This window comes from Wolffia australiana, chromosome 14 (genome assembly GCF_029677425.1).
Source record: "Wolffia australiana isolate 7733 chromosome 14, ASM2967742v1".
Lineage (NCBI taxonomy): Eukaryota > Viridiplantae > Streptophyta > Magnoliopsida > Alismatales > Araceae > Wolffia > Wolffia australiana.
In genome coordinates, this window is record NC_135848.1 from 1,776,271 (window position 1) to 1,792,348 (window position 16,078).

The 16,078-nt window shown below is 44.3% G+C and overlaps 1 long non-coding RNA gene across 1 annotated transcript; it reads right to left on the bottom strand.

Annotated features, from left to right (window-relative positions):
• Window positions 1-292: 292 nt before the first annotated feature.
• On the bottom strand, window positions 293-2,263 carry LOC144711978 (uncharacterized). Its single transcript, XR_013583699.1, has 2 exons — window positions 1,113-2,263; window positions 293-651 (listed from the first exon to the last, which is right to left on the bottom strand). It is a non-coding gene; the product is annotated as an uncharacterized LOC144711978 (long non-coding RNA).
• Between the last annotated feature and the right edge of the window lie 13,815 nt (window positions 2,264-16,078).

A 16,078-nucleotide genomic window follows, 5' to 3' on the forward strand; every position in this document is an offset into this window, starting at 1 on the left:
GCTTATATTGGTTTAGTAGTTATTATATAATTATATGTATGTATTTATGTTTTTTAATATTTTTCTATAATTCTTATGAGTGAAAATAGGCATAAATTGATGAACTTCTGTCTACACCAAGAGGTCTTCGACAGAATGCCTCTGTGAGGCCGAGGTAGGAGTCAATTCAATATTTATGTATATTTTTAGATTTTTTAAGGTAGAATTTATTGAAACTTAGAGAAATCGACGACTTACTTTGAATGCAGTCTAGGTGCTTGACGGAATGCCTGAATGAAATCATAATACCAAATTTTGAACAAATCAAGCTTGATAATTGATGGAAATGACTTGAATCAAACTTATAGTATTCTAGTTCTAATTATCAACTTGACCAAGCAAATGGAGTACTGGATCTGCCCTTATTTGATGAGCAAGAGTGGTGACGCAAGTTTCCCTTGTCAAACTTTGGTATGCAGTCTCTCTCACTCTTCTCCTCCGTGCTGCCACAGATCTGAGCTCCCATCGCTCTTCCCTCAAGCCTCTTTGAGCCATATGCACTCTATCGGAGCTGTCACAACACCGCCATATGCTTCAAAGCTCTTTGAGCTCCCTTCATTCGTTCTCTCTCGATCCAATGACTTTTTCAAGCCGTTGGATAACCTTATGATCCTACCCGTCGCCGGCCACCGTCGGCCAGCCAACGGGGACGATGGTCAGGTGACGGGACAAAAATTTGAGGTCATAAAACACAAATTTACGCGTCAAAGTAAAACATGACTCAGAAAAATGAATGAAGAAAACTCAATATAGTGATGAGTCGAGGTCGAATCCATGGGGAAATAGGGATTTTCATATAAGATCTTCACGTACGAGCAACAATTCCATAGAATCAAATGACAATCTGAGAGAAGAATGATGAATAAACGGTGAAAACACGAAGAGAGACGCGATATCTATCCGACGGATCCAAAATTATCAGAATAAGATTAGTATCGGATGAGAGATCGTGAATATAGCAAGTCCGAATGAGATTTCAAGAGTTTTTTTGTGATTTTTGAAGTATAATTCAAAAGTAAAACAAAATTAAACCTACCTAAGCGACGATATTGACAAAACACGTTGGAACTAACCTTGAACGTGCGAATCGGTCGATCAGAACGTGTCGGATCGAGATATTCCTCACTGCGAAATCCCCGATTCAAGTCCTGGCATTTCATCGAGCACGTGGCGTCCGGTACTCTCCCGTCGATTTTCCGCGGTGGATCTCACCGTCGACGTGTACTCGTGGCTCCTCGGCAGTGGATCTCACTGCCAGGGACACACTCGATGACCGGGACCTCTCTTCCCCTCCAAAATCGCCCAGCACAACCCTCGTGAAAGGACGTTTTTTCCAAAAGAAAGATCGATCCCTGGTTTTGTTGGTTTGCCCCTATTAAGGGTAATCGTGGCCTCTCTTGGCCGTCCGATTGCCCTTAAGTGGGGGGCGATCGGCTAGGATTAGACCACGTCACCCCCGAACAAAAACGGGAAAGAGAGGAGAGAGAAATCAAGAGAGAAAATTAGGGTGGAAGAGAGAAAGAAGAGCCGCCGCCCGCCGCTGCCTGCCGACGCCCGCCGCCGCCGCCTGCGGCCTGCCGACGACCGCCGCCGATGCCTGCAGCCGCTCGTCACCGTGCCTGCCATCATGGAAGCGGTCACCGTCGCGTCGCACGGCCGCCGCCGCTGCTACGTCGCGCGGCAGCCGTCGTTGTGTCGCGAGGCAGCGGCCGCGTCGAGCCGTCGAGGCCTTGCGGCCGCCATAGCGGCCACCTCCGCCGGCGCTTGGACCGTCGCCGCCTCCTCCGCTGCCGCCGCTGCCGGCGCCTCCTCGGTACGTGGGGACTCTGCTTGTGAAGCTGAGGCCGGCTCGACCCAGGGCTGATCGTGCAGCTCTGCCCGGCCGCGGGGCTGAGTGCGCAGCTTGGCCCGAGAGTGAGCGCGTGGCTCTGCCCGCCCGCGGGGCTGAGCGCATGGCTCTGCCCTGCGGGGGTGAGCGCGCAGCTTAGCCCAAGGCTGAGTGCGTGGCTCTGCCCGCCTGCGGGGCTGACCACACGGCTCGCCCGCGTAGCTGAGCGCGCAGCTTGGCCCGGGCTCAGCGCGTAGCTCTGCCCGCCCGCGGGGCTGACCGCACAGTTCCCCCCGCCCGTGGGGCTGAGCGCGCGGCTCGGCCCGCCTGGTTGAAAGAGGGGTTCTGCCTGCTAGGCTGAGCACGCGGCTCTGTCCGCGGGGCTGAGCTTCCGTCATTGGCACTCCTATGTCGGAGTTGTTCATAGTGTCTTTTTTCGCATGATGTCGTCTCGAGCAAAGTCCGACGACTTGACATACTAGTATTGCCATGGTGTCATGCTCGACATAAAATGACCGAGAGGCGTTTAATGACTTAACCTGCTCCTTGCAACCATTAAACTCCAAGAAAAATGATTAATTCACAAAGGTTTGACCTTGAGAACGGAAAAAATTGTAAATCGCATCATATTAATGATAAATTCACGAATATAGGTAAATAGGTGATGAAATAGAATGAATGCTAAAATGATAAGAGTGTCGGAGAACATGCATCAAATTCATACAAATAATGCGTTAATATTGGTTATAAATGGAATTAATGCATATCATGATAGCATGTTATCATCAGGGTGGTGAAAGATGCCCTTGCCCCCGACCATTCAATCTCCATATTGATGGGTTGATGGTTGTGATTAAATTGCAGCTGTGGACCCATCTTGACTGGTATACCCCCTTTGTCCATGCCAACTTGCCCTGTCAGCATGCCCCGTAATTGTTGGCCCTCGTGATTCATCCGTTTGGTGCCCCCTTGTCCTGGTCACTGGCGGCCTCAAATCAGATGGCCTGAAAAAGAAATAAAACAAATCATTACATATTGGAAACATATCTAACTGTCCGATCTTCCTTAAGAAAATTGGATGGTTGAGATCATGTCCGTCCACTTAAAAATGGCTTGACAAGAGAGACCTAGCAAAAGATTGCGAGAAAGAGAAAGAAACAAGGAGAAGCGGATAGAGAGAGAGATGAGGAACAAAGGGGACAGAGAGAGAGAGAGAGGGAGAGCGAAGGGGAGAGAGAAAGAGAGGGTGAGCAAAGGGGAAAGTGAGAGTAATGGCGAGCAAGTTAAGAGAGAGAGAGAGAGTGGGCGACCTAAGGGTAGGGAGAGGGGAAGCGAAGGGGAGAGAGCGAAAGAGTGGCTTGGATTAAATATCCGTTTAAAGATAGATGGTCATGATTAAATTTAGATAGAAAATAATCTACCTGCTAAGATCAAAGATAGATAGAGAATAATCCAATGGTCTAAATTTGTCTTAACATAGCTGTTATACTTCGTTATAATGGCTATGATTAAGTGTCACACGGTCAAATTGGGAGCTAGGAAAAATTCTCGAACTTGGCGCCAGCCGGCCTCATTGGTTCGAGCAAAACACTGAGCAGCCTTGAACTCTTGCAGCATAAGTCTTCGCAGTAGATTAAGTACACATAGAAGGGGTTAGAGGAGAGTGTGGGAATGCAGGCCCATCGCGAAATAAGGTCATTGCATTAATATCATGAGGAGGTTACATCATAGTCATGGACAATACATGGGGGAAGATGATGTATAATATCGAAGTAATGAGACGAGGCGTCGCGTGCCTAGGTAGTGCCATCCTAGCACCTTGAGGCCCGCTGATTTGCACGTGCTCCCGCTGGCCCAGCTAACACAAGCGTGCCCGCCAACACAAGCGGCCTGCCGGACTAGGCATCGCATGCCCATGGGCATGGCACTCGGCCCTCTGCCAATCATCCCACCCTTGAAGCTCCACACCCCACAAGCAATGTGATCCGCCCAGACACCACCGTGCTCGGTGCCTCAAGCTAGGCGATGCGCGCCCAGCACTACCCACGTGGGCACCAAGCGCCCGCGCCATCTGGGCTCTCTCTGCGCCCCAATGCCTTAGTCTCATGGAGGAATGTAGCATCGCACTAATGCCTTAGGCTCTAGGCTCTCTCTGCGCGCCAATGCCTTAGTCTCATGGAGGAATGTAGCATCGCACTAATGCCTTAGGCTCTAGGCTCTAGGCTCTAGGCTCTCTCTGTGCACCAATGCCTTAGGCTCTCTCTGCCCGCACCTCGCACACGCGATGCAAGAGCGATGGCCTAAAAGATCAATGTCAGCCGTCAACGCCCATAGTGTGTGTTGTAGCATCGCACTAAAGGACTTAGTCTCCAAATCGTGAGTCCTGCACACAGACATGTCCCCATAGTTAGCATGCATGCCTCTGCGCAAGAATGTCGCATACTTTGGGGACTTACATTAAGTTTTAGAAACTAACTATTGAACTTTTATTAGCTAATAGGATAAATACAAACCAACGTTAATGGATGTGTTTATGGATTAATAACGATCATTGGCCAAGGCACATAACTACTCTTTAACTCTGTCTCTACTCCTCTTCTCTCTTCTTCTTGTTCTTGCACAAGATCTCTAGTTCTTTTATGGTATAGAGCCAAGAGCGAGCACCAACATGACGGGGAAAATTCATCCGTGACAATCCCATCTTCCTCGAATAAGCTATGCACGGCAGGCATGGGACAACTCCCACACTTCATCTCAACTAGGGCTATGGTGCTCACAAAGCTCACTGTCACCAATTGCTGCATCTGGAAAAGCGCAATGTTACCACTCCTTAATGGGTATGATCTTATATAATTCATTGAAGAATTTTTCCTCCACCATTTTCAATTATAGACAATCAGGGGAACATAATCGAGAATACATCATTCAAGAAGTGGTGGAGAACTGACCAACATATGCTTGGGTTTCTCCATCAAACCATATCCGAATATGTCGCCAGATGTATCAACAAAGCAAGATGTACAAAGGAAGCCCGGGAAAGAATAGAAACTGTGTTTACTAGACGGGATCAAGATCGAATAATGGAATTACAACACCAATTTCACAACATGAAGAAAGGTACAACGAGTACTGATGAGTATGTGAAGCATTTCAGGTCTGTAATGGAGGCCTTGGAAGCAGCTGGCCAGCCTCCATATGGGCTATAGCCAGCACATTCTTAAGAGGTTTGGGTGCAGCATATGCCCATTTTTTGTTGAGCATAAATGCTAACTTAGCTCACTTGAAGTTTGAAGAAATTTTCACCAATCTTAAGGCACACGATGCCTTCCGCTTGTTCTCACAAGAAGATGATAACAGTAAATTCCCTCCAGTTGCAAACAATGCCCAAAAACAGATCTCAGCCATCAAATACCTATCTAAGAAGGGAATAGAATCAAAGTCAAGGATCCTTCCAGAATCGTGGATGAGAAAGGAGAAAAAATAAGATATTTCAACTCTGTTGTCAACAATGCTCACAATGCGGGCAAAGGGCTAGAGAGTGCCCGGATCTTCAAAAAAGTTTTGAAGGCTGGAAATCCTTAATTTTTTTATAAAGAAGCTACACATCAGATCCTCCTCAGAGGAACAGTTAGAGAAGATGGCCTCTACTATCTTTAGCCACATCTTTGGAATAAGGCTGCACTAGTTGGTAAAAAGAGTCTACAGTTTCCTGGCATAGCAGGCTTGGACATCCACAACTAGGAATTTTACTTTCTATAAATAGGAAGTATAGGCTACCGACACTCACTCAAAGAAGAATTTTGTATGTGATTCTTGCGATACTTTAAATTCACACAAACTTTCTTTTTCACCCACCAATCATACATCTACAAAATGTTTTGAAATCATTGATTCCAATCTATGGGGTCCAGCCCCTGTTCTTTCACATTTTAGGACATTTGTAGTATGTAGTGTTTATAGACAATTTTAGTAAAAATATATGGCTATATCATCTAAAGAAGAAAAGTGATCTACTTCAAATATTAAGAGATTTTAAAACTCATGTCAAAAATCAGTTTAATTCAAAAATACTTAACCTCCAATCCAACGGGGGTGGAGAATACCAAGCTCTTCACTCATACTTAAAAACTAATGGAGTTTTTCATAGAGTATCATGCCCTCCTACTCCAGAAAAAAATGGAACTATAGAAAGAAAACATAGACATTTCATAGAAACAGCACTATCTTTACTCAAAACAGCTCATATGCCTTCTAAGTTTTGGGATGAAGCTGTCTCTATTTCAGCTTTCCTTATAAATTGAATGATGACACCTATAGTTGAGAATAAGTCTCCTTATGAAGTTTTATTCAAAACAACACCCGATTATTACTTTCTACGGACCTTTGGATGCTGGTGTTATCGTTACTTATGACCATACTCTGTGAATGAGTTTGGCTCCAGATCAGAAAGATGTGTGTTCATGGGCTACATATCCTTACACATGGGATATAGATGTCTCTCCCTGCATTCAGGTAAGTCTTTTATTTCCAGACATGCTATTTTTTATGAACAGAATTTTCCATTTCTTTTTACTTTACATAATAAAAACCAAAGTATACTTGGAGCATGTCCAATAATCTTTCACGCTAATCATAATTCAAACCGTGGAATTGAATTCCATTCTAAAACATGTGAAATTTTACTTATTGACCAGTCTAAATAAGTTGAAGCTGAAGGGTCGAACACTTCAGACATCTCTGATAATCTCACATTAAAAAATAACACATCCAATTTTACTCCATCCATTGTGAAAATCAAATCTGATAGGTTGTTAGATAAATTTCCTGAAATAACACCCACTTTAGACCACACATCTGAAATGGAGTTATAATGAATACTAAAACGCTTCATAATATCTATCAGTCGGATGGTCAAGACCCCAATGAAGAATGTGTTAACCACGGTCCTCAACCTCTTAATGTATATTCTATAAGATGTCCTCTGTCCAAATGTTTTGTATCCAATGTTAAAGAACTAATTGAACCCACCTCATTCACAACTACATCCAAGAACATACATTGTATACAAGCAATGAATACTGAATACCAGGCTTTACCATCCAATAATGCCTAGACACTGGTACCCAGAAATACCAATTTTCATGTCATTGGATGTAAATGGGTGTATAAATCAAAAAATAAACCTACTAGAGAAACATACAAGTATAAAGCAAGATTAGTTGCAAAAGGATACAACCAAAGGAGGAATTTGACTTTCATGAAATTGTTATCATTAGCTATAAGGAGTGGTTGGAAAATTCACCAACTAGACGTATCAATGTGATGCAGGACAACGTCAGTGACGTCGTCTCGAGGGTACCAATTTGATGCTCGGATATCAGGGTGATAATGGATGTCGTCGAAAACATCGTCCCTCAGGTATGGATCTACAGAGATGCGATTATGTGATGCGAAGACTCCTGGGCGGATGTACGTGCAGGCCACAACTCGTGGGTTTGCCAAGCTCCAGGCTCCGGGGCGGGCAACCGATCATGGTAACGGTGACCTCCTGACCCTCGTCGGAGCGACAATGGTGTCTTTGGCACTGAACGGACTATGTCTGTGGGTGCTCTCACGTAACGGACGGGCTCGGCCCGTACCTAGGGAAGATGCTTGGTAGATTCTCTCGTGTCTGTTTATTCTCTCACCTATTCTAACCCGAGAGCGGTGGAGTGCAATCGAGAAGGTATACAACAAAAGATAATGTAACTAGCGGGCTAGTGGAGCGAGGTACCTCTTCGGTGACGTCGTCCCGGAGTCGAGGGGCTTGTCGATGTAGGAACTGGTGGGCTGAGTCGGTGGAGTTGTGCCGGAGGCGGGCACGACATCGCTCGACTGGTGACTATGTCGCAGCGCAGGAGAACTGACGCTGGAAGAGGGTGGGGGATGAAGGCAGGCCTAGGGTGCGCGGGCAGGGCACAGAGCATGACACCATGGGCGGTTCGGAGACAGGTGTCAGCGGTGGCTCGGCGGTAGTCGGCGGTGGCAGTTTGGCAGTGGCTTGACGGCGGCTCCGCAACGGCTCAGGTATGGCTCGACGGCGGCTTGATGGCAGTCGGCGGCAATCGATGGCGGGTCGCCGGTGTTTGGCAGCGGCTCGACGACGGCTTGACGGCGGCTCGACAGCGCTCAGCGGTGGCTCGACAGCCGCATGGGCGCAGCAATGGCGACGGCCCGGCGCGCGGTAATAAGGCAGCTGCGGTGTGACACTAGTAGGTCCCAACGACCGCAGGCAGCGGTTGGGTGTGATCGCCAGCTGCCATGGTCTCGGCCGCATGAAGCAGCTAGTTGCACCTGCTGGTTGCGTTCGGTCACGCCCGAGCGATGCGAATGGTCATGGCCACAAGTCGCAACTGGTCGCGGCTGCTGGCTGCGACAGTCGCGGTCACTGTTCGTGGCCCCAGGCTGCGGCCGGTCACGATCACAGGCCGCCATTGGTCGCGAACGTGGGTTGTGACCCGGTCGAGGTCACTAATCATGGCCGTGGCGATGTCGACCACGGCTGGTCGCTGCAGTCGCGACAGCCGCGACTGTTCATGGCGGCCATAGGCAGTGACTAGACGCGCCTCTTGGCAGCAGCTGGTCGCGGTGGCGGTTGCGACAGCCGCGGCTGAATGTGGCTGCAGTTGCCGCAGCCGCGGTTGCTCAACGGCGGTGGCGGCTGAGGCACCCACGGGGGGGCGCAGGCGCAGGTGAGGCCGTGATGGGAAGAACAACGGCGGTGGCGGCGGAGCGGGGAGCCGATTGTGGTGAGTCAGCAGATCTGGCGGCAACGCCGACAGTAGTCTTCTTCTTCCCTCTCCTTCCCTTCCCTTCCTTCTCCCTCTCTTCCTTCTTCCTTCTTCTCCTCCTTCCTCTCACTTGATCGTGGAGTAGTGGGTCCCTTTCAAAAATTAACTTTGACTTTTTGATCTTGACCGAGTTGCTAGGGCGCCCACTCCATCACATATATGGGGATGGTAATGGGCCTCTTTAATAGAGGTCCACAAGAAGGGGTCCATTAGACATAGGGGGCCCCCTTAAAACAAACAAATAAAACAAGATGAAAACAGAGGTTCGAAAATAAAAGAAGGGGTTGTGCTCATGGATATGGCCCAAAACTTAAGAGCGAGGGTGTACCTTCGCCTCCGCCTAGGCGTGCTGATCTGGCTGGACCCGAGCCGACGGCTGTCACCATCAACGACATGGGCTTCGGTGTCCTCCTTGATGGAGGGGGATCCTGCTCCATCACAATGTCTTTTTGCATGGAGATCTAAATGAGAAGATCTACATGGAGAAGCCTCCAGGATTCTGAAGTAAACTATATCCGCATCACGTGTTTTATTTGCGCAAATCACTATATGGGCTTAAGAAATCTCCCAAAGCATGGTTTACCAAACTCACCATGTGTCTTTCAGCACTCATATTTATTGCTTCCAAATTTAACACTTATTTATTCTATAAATTAAAAAATAATTACATATTTATACTAATCCCATCATATAATTTAAGATATACGTTGATGATATCTTAATGATATGTCCAAATATCTCTGAAATCTATACAATCATGCATCATTTAAACTATCAATTTGCCATTGGGACTTGGGTTGATTAAACATGAAAATGGATACGTTTTATCTCAATCAAAATATATAGCATCAATTTTACATAGTGCAAGCAGGGAACATTGTAAATCTTCTTCTACACTTTGTGATGTCTCTCCTATTTTGGACAATGATAAATCATTCAATAATGTTACATTATGTTGACAAATAGTTGGCTCTCTTAAGTATCTTACTCTTATCCAATTTTACATTGCTTTTGCGGTTAATAAAGCATGTCAAAAGATGCATTCACCATCTTCTAGTAACTGGTAGGCTCTGAAGCCCCTTATATAATACTTAAAGGGAAGCATTCTATGTGGATTTTCCATACATCGTAACTCAAAACTTCACGATCAATGATTTTAATGATTCAGATTGGGCAAGTAACAGCACTAACAAGCGATATACTGGAGCTTTCTTACTGTGCATTGGAATAACCTCTTGACTCGGAGCTCTAAGAAGGAGCCAACAATTTGCTTATTCAAGTACAGAAGAAGAATACAAGGATCTAGCAAACTGAGCCTCAGAAGTTATCAAGGTACAATCACTCCTAAAAGATATTCAAGTCTTTACATAAGATCGTCCTATACTATGGTGCGACAATATTGGTGCTACACATCTCGCTGCCCAACCCATTTTCCACGCAATAACCAAGCACATTGAGACTGACTTCCACTTCATACGAGAACAAGTGTCCAGCAGAAACATAGAAATCAGGTTTGTTGGAAGTGATGGTCAATTGGCAGATGTCCTAACCAAGCCATTACCCAAAGCCAGATTCCAGATGCTGAGGAGCAAGTTCAACGTTTATTTGACTCTGCTGTTGGGCTTGACGGGGGGTGATAACGGAGTACAAAACTCGTAACAACTTCACCTCCAACTCAGCATCAAGACGATTAGGACTTAAGATAAAAGATTAGCTAGTAAAAATAAGCCACATACCCTATACTCGTCATGAGAAATTAGTGGCTTGGATTAAATCTAAGTTCAAAGATATATGGTCATGAATAAACTTAAATAGGAAATAATCTAATGGCTAGGATCAAAGATAGATAGGGGATAATCCAACCATCACGATTTGTTTTAACATAGCCATTATACTAATAGGATAAATACGAACCCATGTTAATGGATTTGTTTGTGGATTAACAACTATCATTGGCCAAGGTTCTGACTATTCTCTCTCTCTCCTGATCTCTATGTGAAGATTCGTAGATCTTGGGCAGTAAGGGAAATTGCAAGAATGATACGAATGAGAGATAGAAGAGAGGAGAAGAGGAAGAAAGGGAGAGTAGACAAGACGATAGGAGAAAGATTGTTGTATTTCCCACAAAGTTTTATGTTTAACAATGGTTTGTATTTATAGTATCAAATAGTATACCAATAATTGAAATTTTCTTGTTTTAATCATAGCCGTTATAACGAGTATAACGGCTATGTAGTAACAACTTGGTTTCCCATTTACGTTTTAATCATAGTCATTATAACTAGTATAATGACTATGTAGTAACAGATCCTAATTGTTAGATCCAGCGACTATGTTTACTATCCACGGTTCAATCCTGGCCATCTATCTTTGATCCTATCAATCTTTGAACCTAGATTTAATCCTGACCATTAGATCTCTTAACGAGTATAGGGTACGTATAAGTTTATTAATAGCTAATCTTATTGAAATCCTATCTGATCTTGTTTCTGTCATGGTGAGTTGATGGACTCTTTCGTCGAGTTGCCTGTTGACTCCTCAATACTCCCCCTCAAGCTCAACTACGAGGGAGGAAATTGAGCTTGCAGCGGAGAAGGTCGAATCGGCAGGAGGAAGAGGTTTTGTGAGTATGTTTGCAAGCTGTCCTTTACTGTTGACGAACTGAATTTGAAGTAATCTGGCTGAAACCTGTTCCACAATGAAATGGAAATCTATTTTGATGTGCTTCGTACGAGCATGAAAGACCGGGTTGGCGGCGAGATATGTAGCTCCTAAGTTATCACACCAGAGAATAGGAGCTGTTGTGGATGTTGAAATTGAGCTCCTTAAGAAGAGAATTGATCTTGAGCACTTCTCCAGTTGCATTTGCTAAAGCCTCATATTCGGACTGTATGTTGGATATAGCAACTGTTGGTTGCTTTTTGGAGCTCCAGGAAATGAGATTTTGTCCAGGAAATCCTCATGTAGATCGTCTGTTGATGAGTCATAAATCAGGCATGTAAATCAACATTCATTAGGAGTTTAAGAAGTCATAAAATGAAAGAATTATGCATTTTTATGTTAAATCCCACCTTTATGCAATTTTTCAGTCATTATGTAAAACGTCATAATTTTAATGGGTTTTTGCGTTTATAAGCATAGTATGAAGTTTGATGATCAAATAAAAAGGAAATAAACAAATTAAAAAATAATTAAAGAAAAAGAATACTAATAATATAAATAGAGTAAATTAAAAAATGTGCCTTAAGAACTGCCAAGGCCAACCAAGCAATCAAGGGCCAGGCACACCGCACGCGCCACCCGCAGCCGTAGCAGCAGGCGGCACGCGCAGCGCAAGCCCAGCCCAAATCAAGCCTCAAAGCAGTCCATGGAATATCAGAGTTAGTGCCCAAGGTAAGCCTGCGTTTCTAAATTCACTATAGATCGAATTGCAAAAATTATATACCGTTTAGAATTTTTAAAACAAATATGGGATTGCAAAATCCCATATCTCAGCTGGGAGCGGGCGGGGCCTGAGATCCGATGGGATTAATCCTGACCCATCGGGCCACGATCTTAAGTGAAATAGAAGAAAGCTAGAGTGGGCTGTGCGCCAACCCGGCCCGAAGCCCATGTCATTTCGGGCTTTCATTAAAAGCACGATTGCAAAATCCTTCGGAAGATCGAACGGTCAAGATCATCCTTATATTTTATCTCTTTTCTTTTATTTTCAGGTCGACAGCTCAGCGCAGAGCGCAATCCTGGACAAATCAAAAGAAGGCACGTGGACAGCCGATGCTGACGCGGCCGGAGCTGACGGAGCATGGTCCATCGGAACTTAAAAGGGTCCACGGTTACAATTTAATCGTAGCCGTTGAACGCTTTAAACAGACGATCGAATGGTCAGAAAGCTCATCGGTCGTCTTCTTCATCCTGCCTCCATTTACGTCGCCGGTGACGTCAATCTGGCGATGAGAAGGCAGATTTCCGTCGAGTCGACGCCGGAGACTATGCCGGAGATATTCCATACCGGTCAGGAAGGTCTTCGGACCACGCCTGACCTATAAAATAGCCATAAGTCATGAAAAACCTATCTTTCGCCGTCGAACTCAAACATTTTTTTGAAATAAAATTACGGAGAAAGATCCTCCTTGTTTGTCATTTTCTTCTGATTCTCTCGATCGACGGCAGTGACAATGCTGCGACCTGAAGGGAAAACGCGAAGAGAGTGATAGAAGAAGAGAGAATTAAGAAAAGCTTACCTGAAGGACGAAGCGGCCGGAGTGGGGTATGGAGCCGTCAGCAACTCCAAGTTGGCGTAGAAATCCAGTAAGTACTTTGGTTTACATTTATTTTAATTCCTAATTCATTTAGTTTCAAGAAAGAACGAATCATCTCATCAAACGTTTTCCTCAAAATCGAATGAAATCGATTTCGAGTAAAACCAAAAAAAACTTCCAAAAACTCTCAGACATTTCTTCAAGCACTTGAATGCAAGTTATTTGAGTTCGATCTTTTTAAAAATCTTTTAAATACTTTTCGACCAATTAAAAATCTCTAAAAAATATAATACAATATGGAAAGATGTTTTTCCTACTTTACCTATATCTTAAGATAAAGGACTTAAAAATTATATCTCGCTCCTTCTAAAAATCCATAAAAAAGGGATATTTTCTGTTAGGCATTTCAACAAACATTTAAAATTCAATATTGTCCTTTGTATTTTCTCACATTATTCGACCTTTAAAAATTCTAGAAATTTTTCCTAAAATTACTAATCTTCTTCCCTTGCCTGTATACAAAATCTGAGGTCGAAATAAAATGTTTAGAGAGGACTTCCTTTATAAATCATCATTAAATTCTTCTTTACATTTCTTTAGAGATGAAAACAAACACCTAGTGATGTTTGTTGACCATCCTACTCATTAGTGAATTCTATCTCCAAGTGCCAATCCCTGTGGAGACGACTTGCTCATCTCTATAAGATTTTGATTAAGTTTGCGTATACAAAATTTTATTTGATCGAAGAGAAAATAACAACGACAAATTAAAACCCCATTTTCGCCTTCATCATCTGTCATCTTGGTCTTCTTCCCAACCTGCGTCACTAAAAACATTTAATGAAAAGTTAGAGTTTTGTGTATTTTTAAACCATATAAAGAGGTTCCTATAAGATATCGAAGGAAATGTTTTAGGAACTTCCGATCTTTAACATTTGGTGAATGCATTTTATGACAAACCTTATTAAGTACAAATGCTATGTCAGGCCTAGTTAACGTAAGATACTGAATTCATCCAACGATTTTCCTGTATAGAGTATGATCAGAGAATGACTTGTATGATGAACATGGAGCTGATAAAGGTTTACATTTTTCTAAATTTGAGGAATGAAGAATATGAGAAAGACTATTTGACTGAGATAGGCATCCATCATTCGTTTTAATTAGTTTGATGCCCAAAAAATAATGAGCTGATCCAAGATTTTTGATTGCGAATTCGGATTGTAGCTGGCTACCAAGAGTTGAAATTTCAGATGAATTTGGGGATATAATAAGAATGCCATCAACATATATAAAACAAAGATGGGTATGTTTTGGGATTTCTTGAAGAATAAAGATGTATCAGTTTTTGATCATATGAAATTAACAGAGCTACAAAATTAAGTTGATTTAACTCGACAAAAGAGTCTGTCAACTTGCCATGTCAGCAGCCAGATTGGATTGGACTTTAATTAGATTAGCTAGTAATAAACTTACACGTACCCTATACTCGTTAAGAGATCTAGCGATCAGGATTAAATCTAGGTTCAAAGATAGATAGGATCAAAGATAGATGACCAGGATTAAACCGTACATGGGAAACACAGTCGTTGGATCTAACGGTTATGATCTGTTACTACATAGCCATTATACTAGTTATAACGGCTATGATTAAAACGTAAATGGGAAACCAAGCTGTTAGATCTAACGGCTGAGATTGATTACTACATAGCCGTTGGATCTAACAACTTTGTTTTAACTAGACGAAAGAGTCTGTCAACTCGCCGTGTCAGCAGCAAGATAAGACAGGATTTTATTAAGATTAACCAGTAATAAACTTACACGTACCCTATACTCGTTAAGAGATCTAGCGATCAGGATTAAATCTAGGTTCAAAGATAGATAGGATCAAAGATAGATGACCAGGATTAAACCGTACATGGGAAACACAGTCGTTGGATATAACGGTTATGATCTGTTACTACATAGCCGTTGTACTAGTTATAACAGCTATGATTAAAATTCTGGTTTCCCACTTACGTTTTAATCATAGCCGTTATAACTAGTATAACGGCTATGTAGTAACAGATCCTAACCGTTAGATCCAACGACTGTGTTTCCCATCTACGTTTTAATCCTGGCCATCTATCTTTGATCCTATCTATCTTTGAACCTAGATTTTATCACGCTAGATCTCTTAACGAGCATAGGGTACGTGTAAGTTTGTTAATTGCTAATCTTATTAAAATCTTATCCGATCTTGCTGCTGACATGGCGACCTGACGGACTCTTACGTCTAATTGGCTGTTGACTCCTCAATACTCTCTTCTTTTTCCTGCGCAAGATCTCGAGTTCTTGCAAAGCGAAGGGGAGAGTGAGAGTAATGGCGAGAGAATGTAGAGAGAGAGAGAGATGGGGAGTGAAGGAGAGACAGAGAGTAATGGCGAGCGAATGGAAGGAGAGAGAGAGATGGGAAGTGAAGGGAAGAGAGAAAGAGAGGACGGGCGTAGGGGAGAGTGAGAGTAATGGCGAGCGAATGGAAGAAGAGAGAGAGAGAGATGGGGAGTGTTAGTGAGATAGGCTAATGGGTCCTGTTCTATTAGCCCATTAGCCTTACCCATCTTCTCTCTCCTAGGGTACAAAGACCCTTCTCGTGTAACCTCTCAGGTATCTGATTCTTGTTCTTCTTCTCCCTCTGGTTTCAGATCTCCTTCCTCCTAACCTAACCTAGGTTAGGATTCCACATGGTATCAGAGCCACATCTCTTGATCCTCCTTCCATCCTTGGCCCTGCTGCCACTGTCTGCTTCGCAGACTCACCAGCCAGCCAACGGATCTGCCATCTCTTTTTTCTTTCTTCTTTCTTGCACCTTCCTTGCACCTTTCTTGCATCTTTCCGTCCACCACTGCCGCAGGTGCCGTTTCACGCCGTCGGTCTCCGCCTGCACTCCGCAGGCGACGCCCGTGAACCCCGGCTGCAGCCCGCGACCGCAGGCACAGCCTGCACGTCGCAGACAGCCCCCGCAGTCCGCAAGCCGCCGCCCACACGCGTAGGCGTCTCTTGCGCCTAGAGGACGCCGCCACCGCCCGGAGGACGCCGCCACCACCTGCAGGACGCCGCCCGCAGCCCGCAGGCGCCGCCCA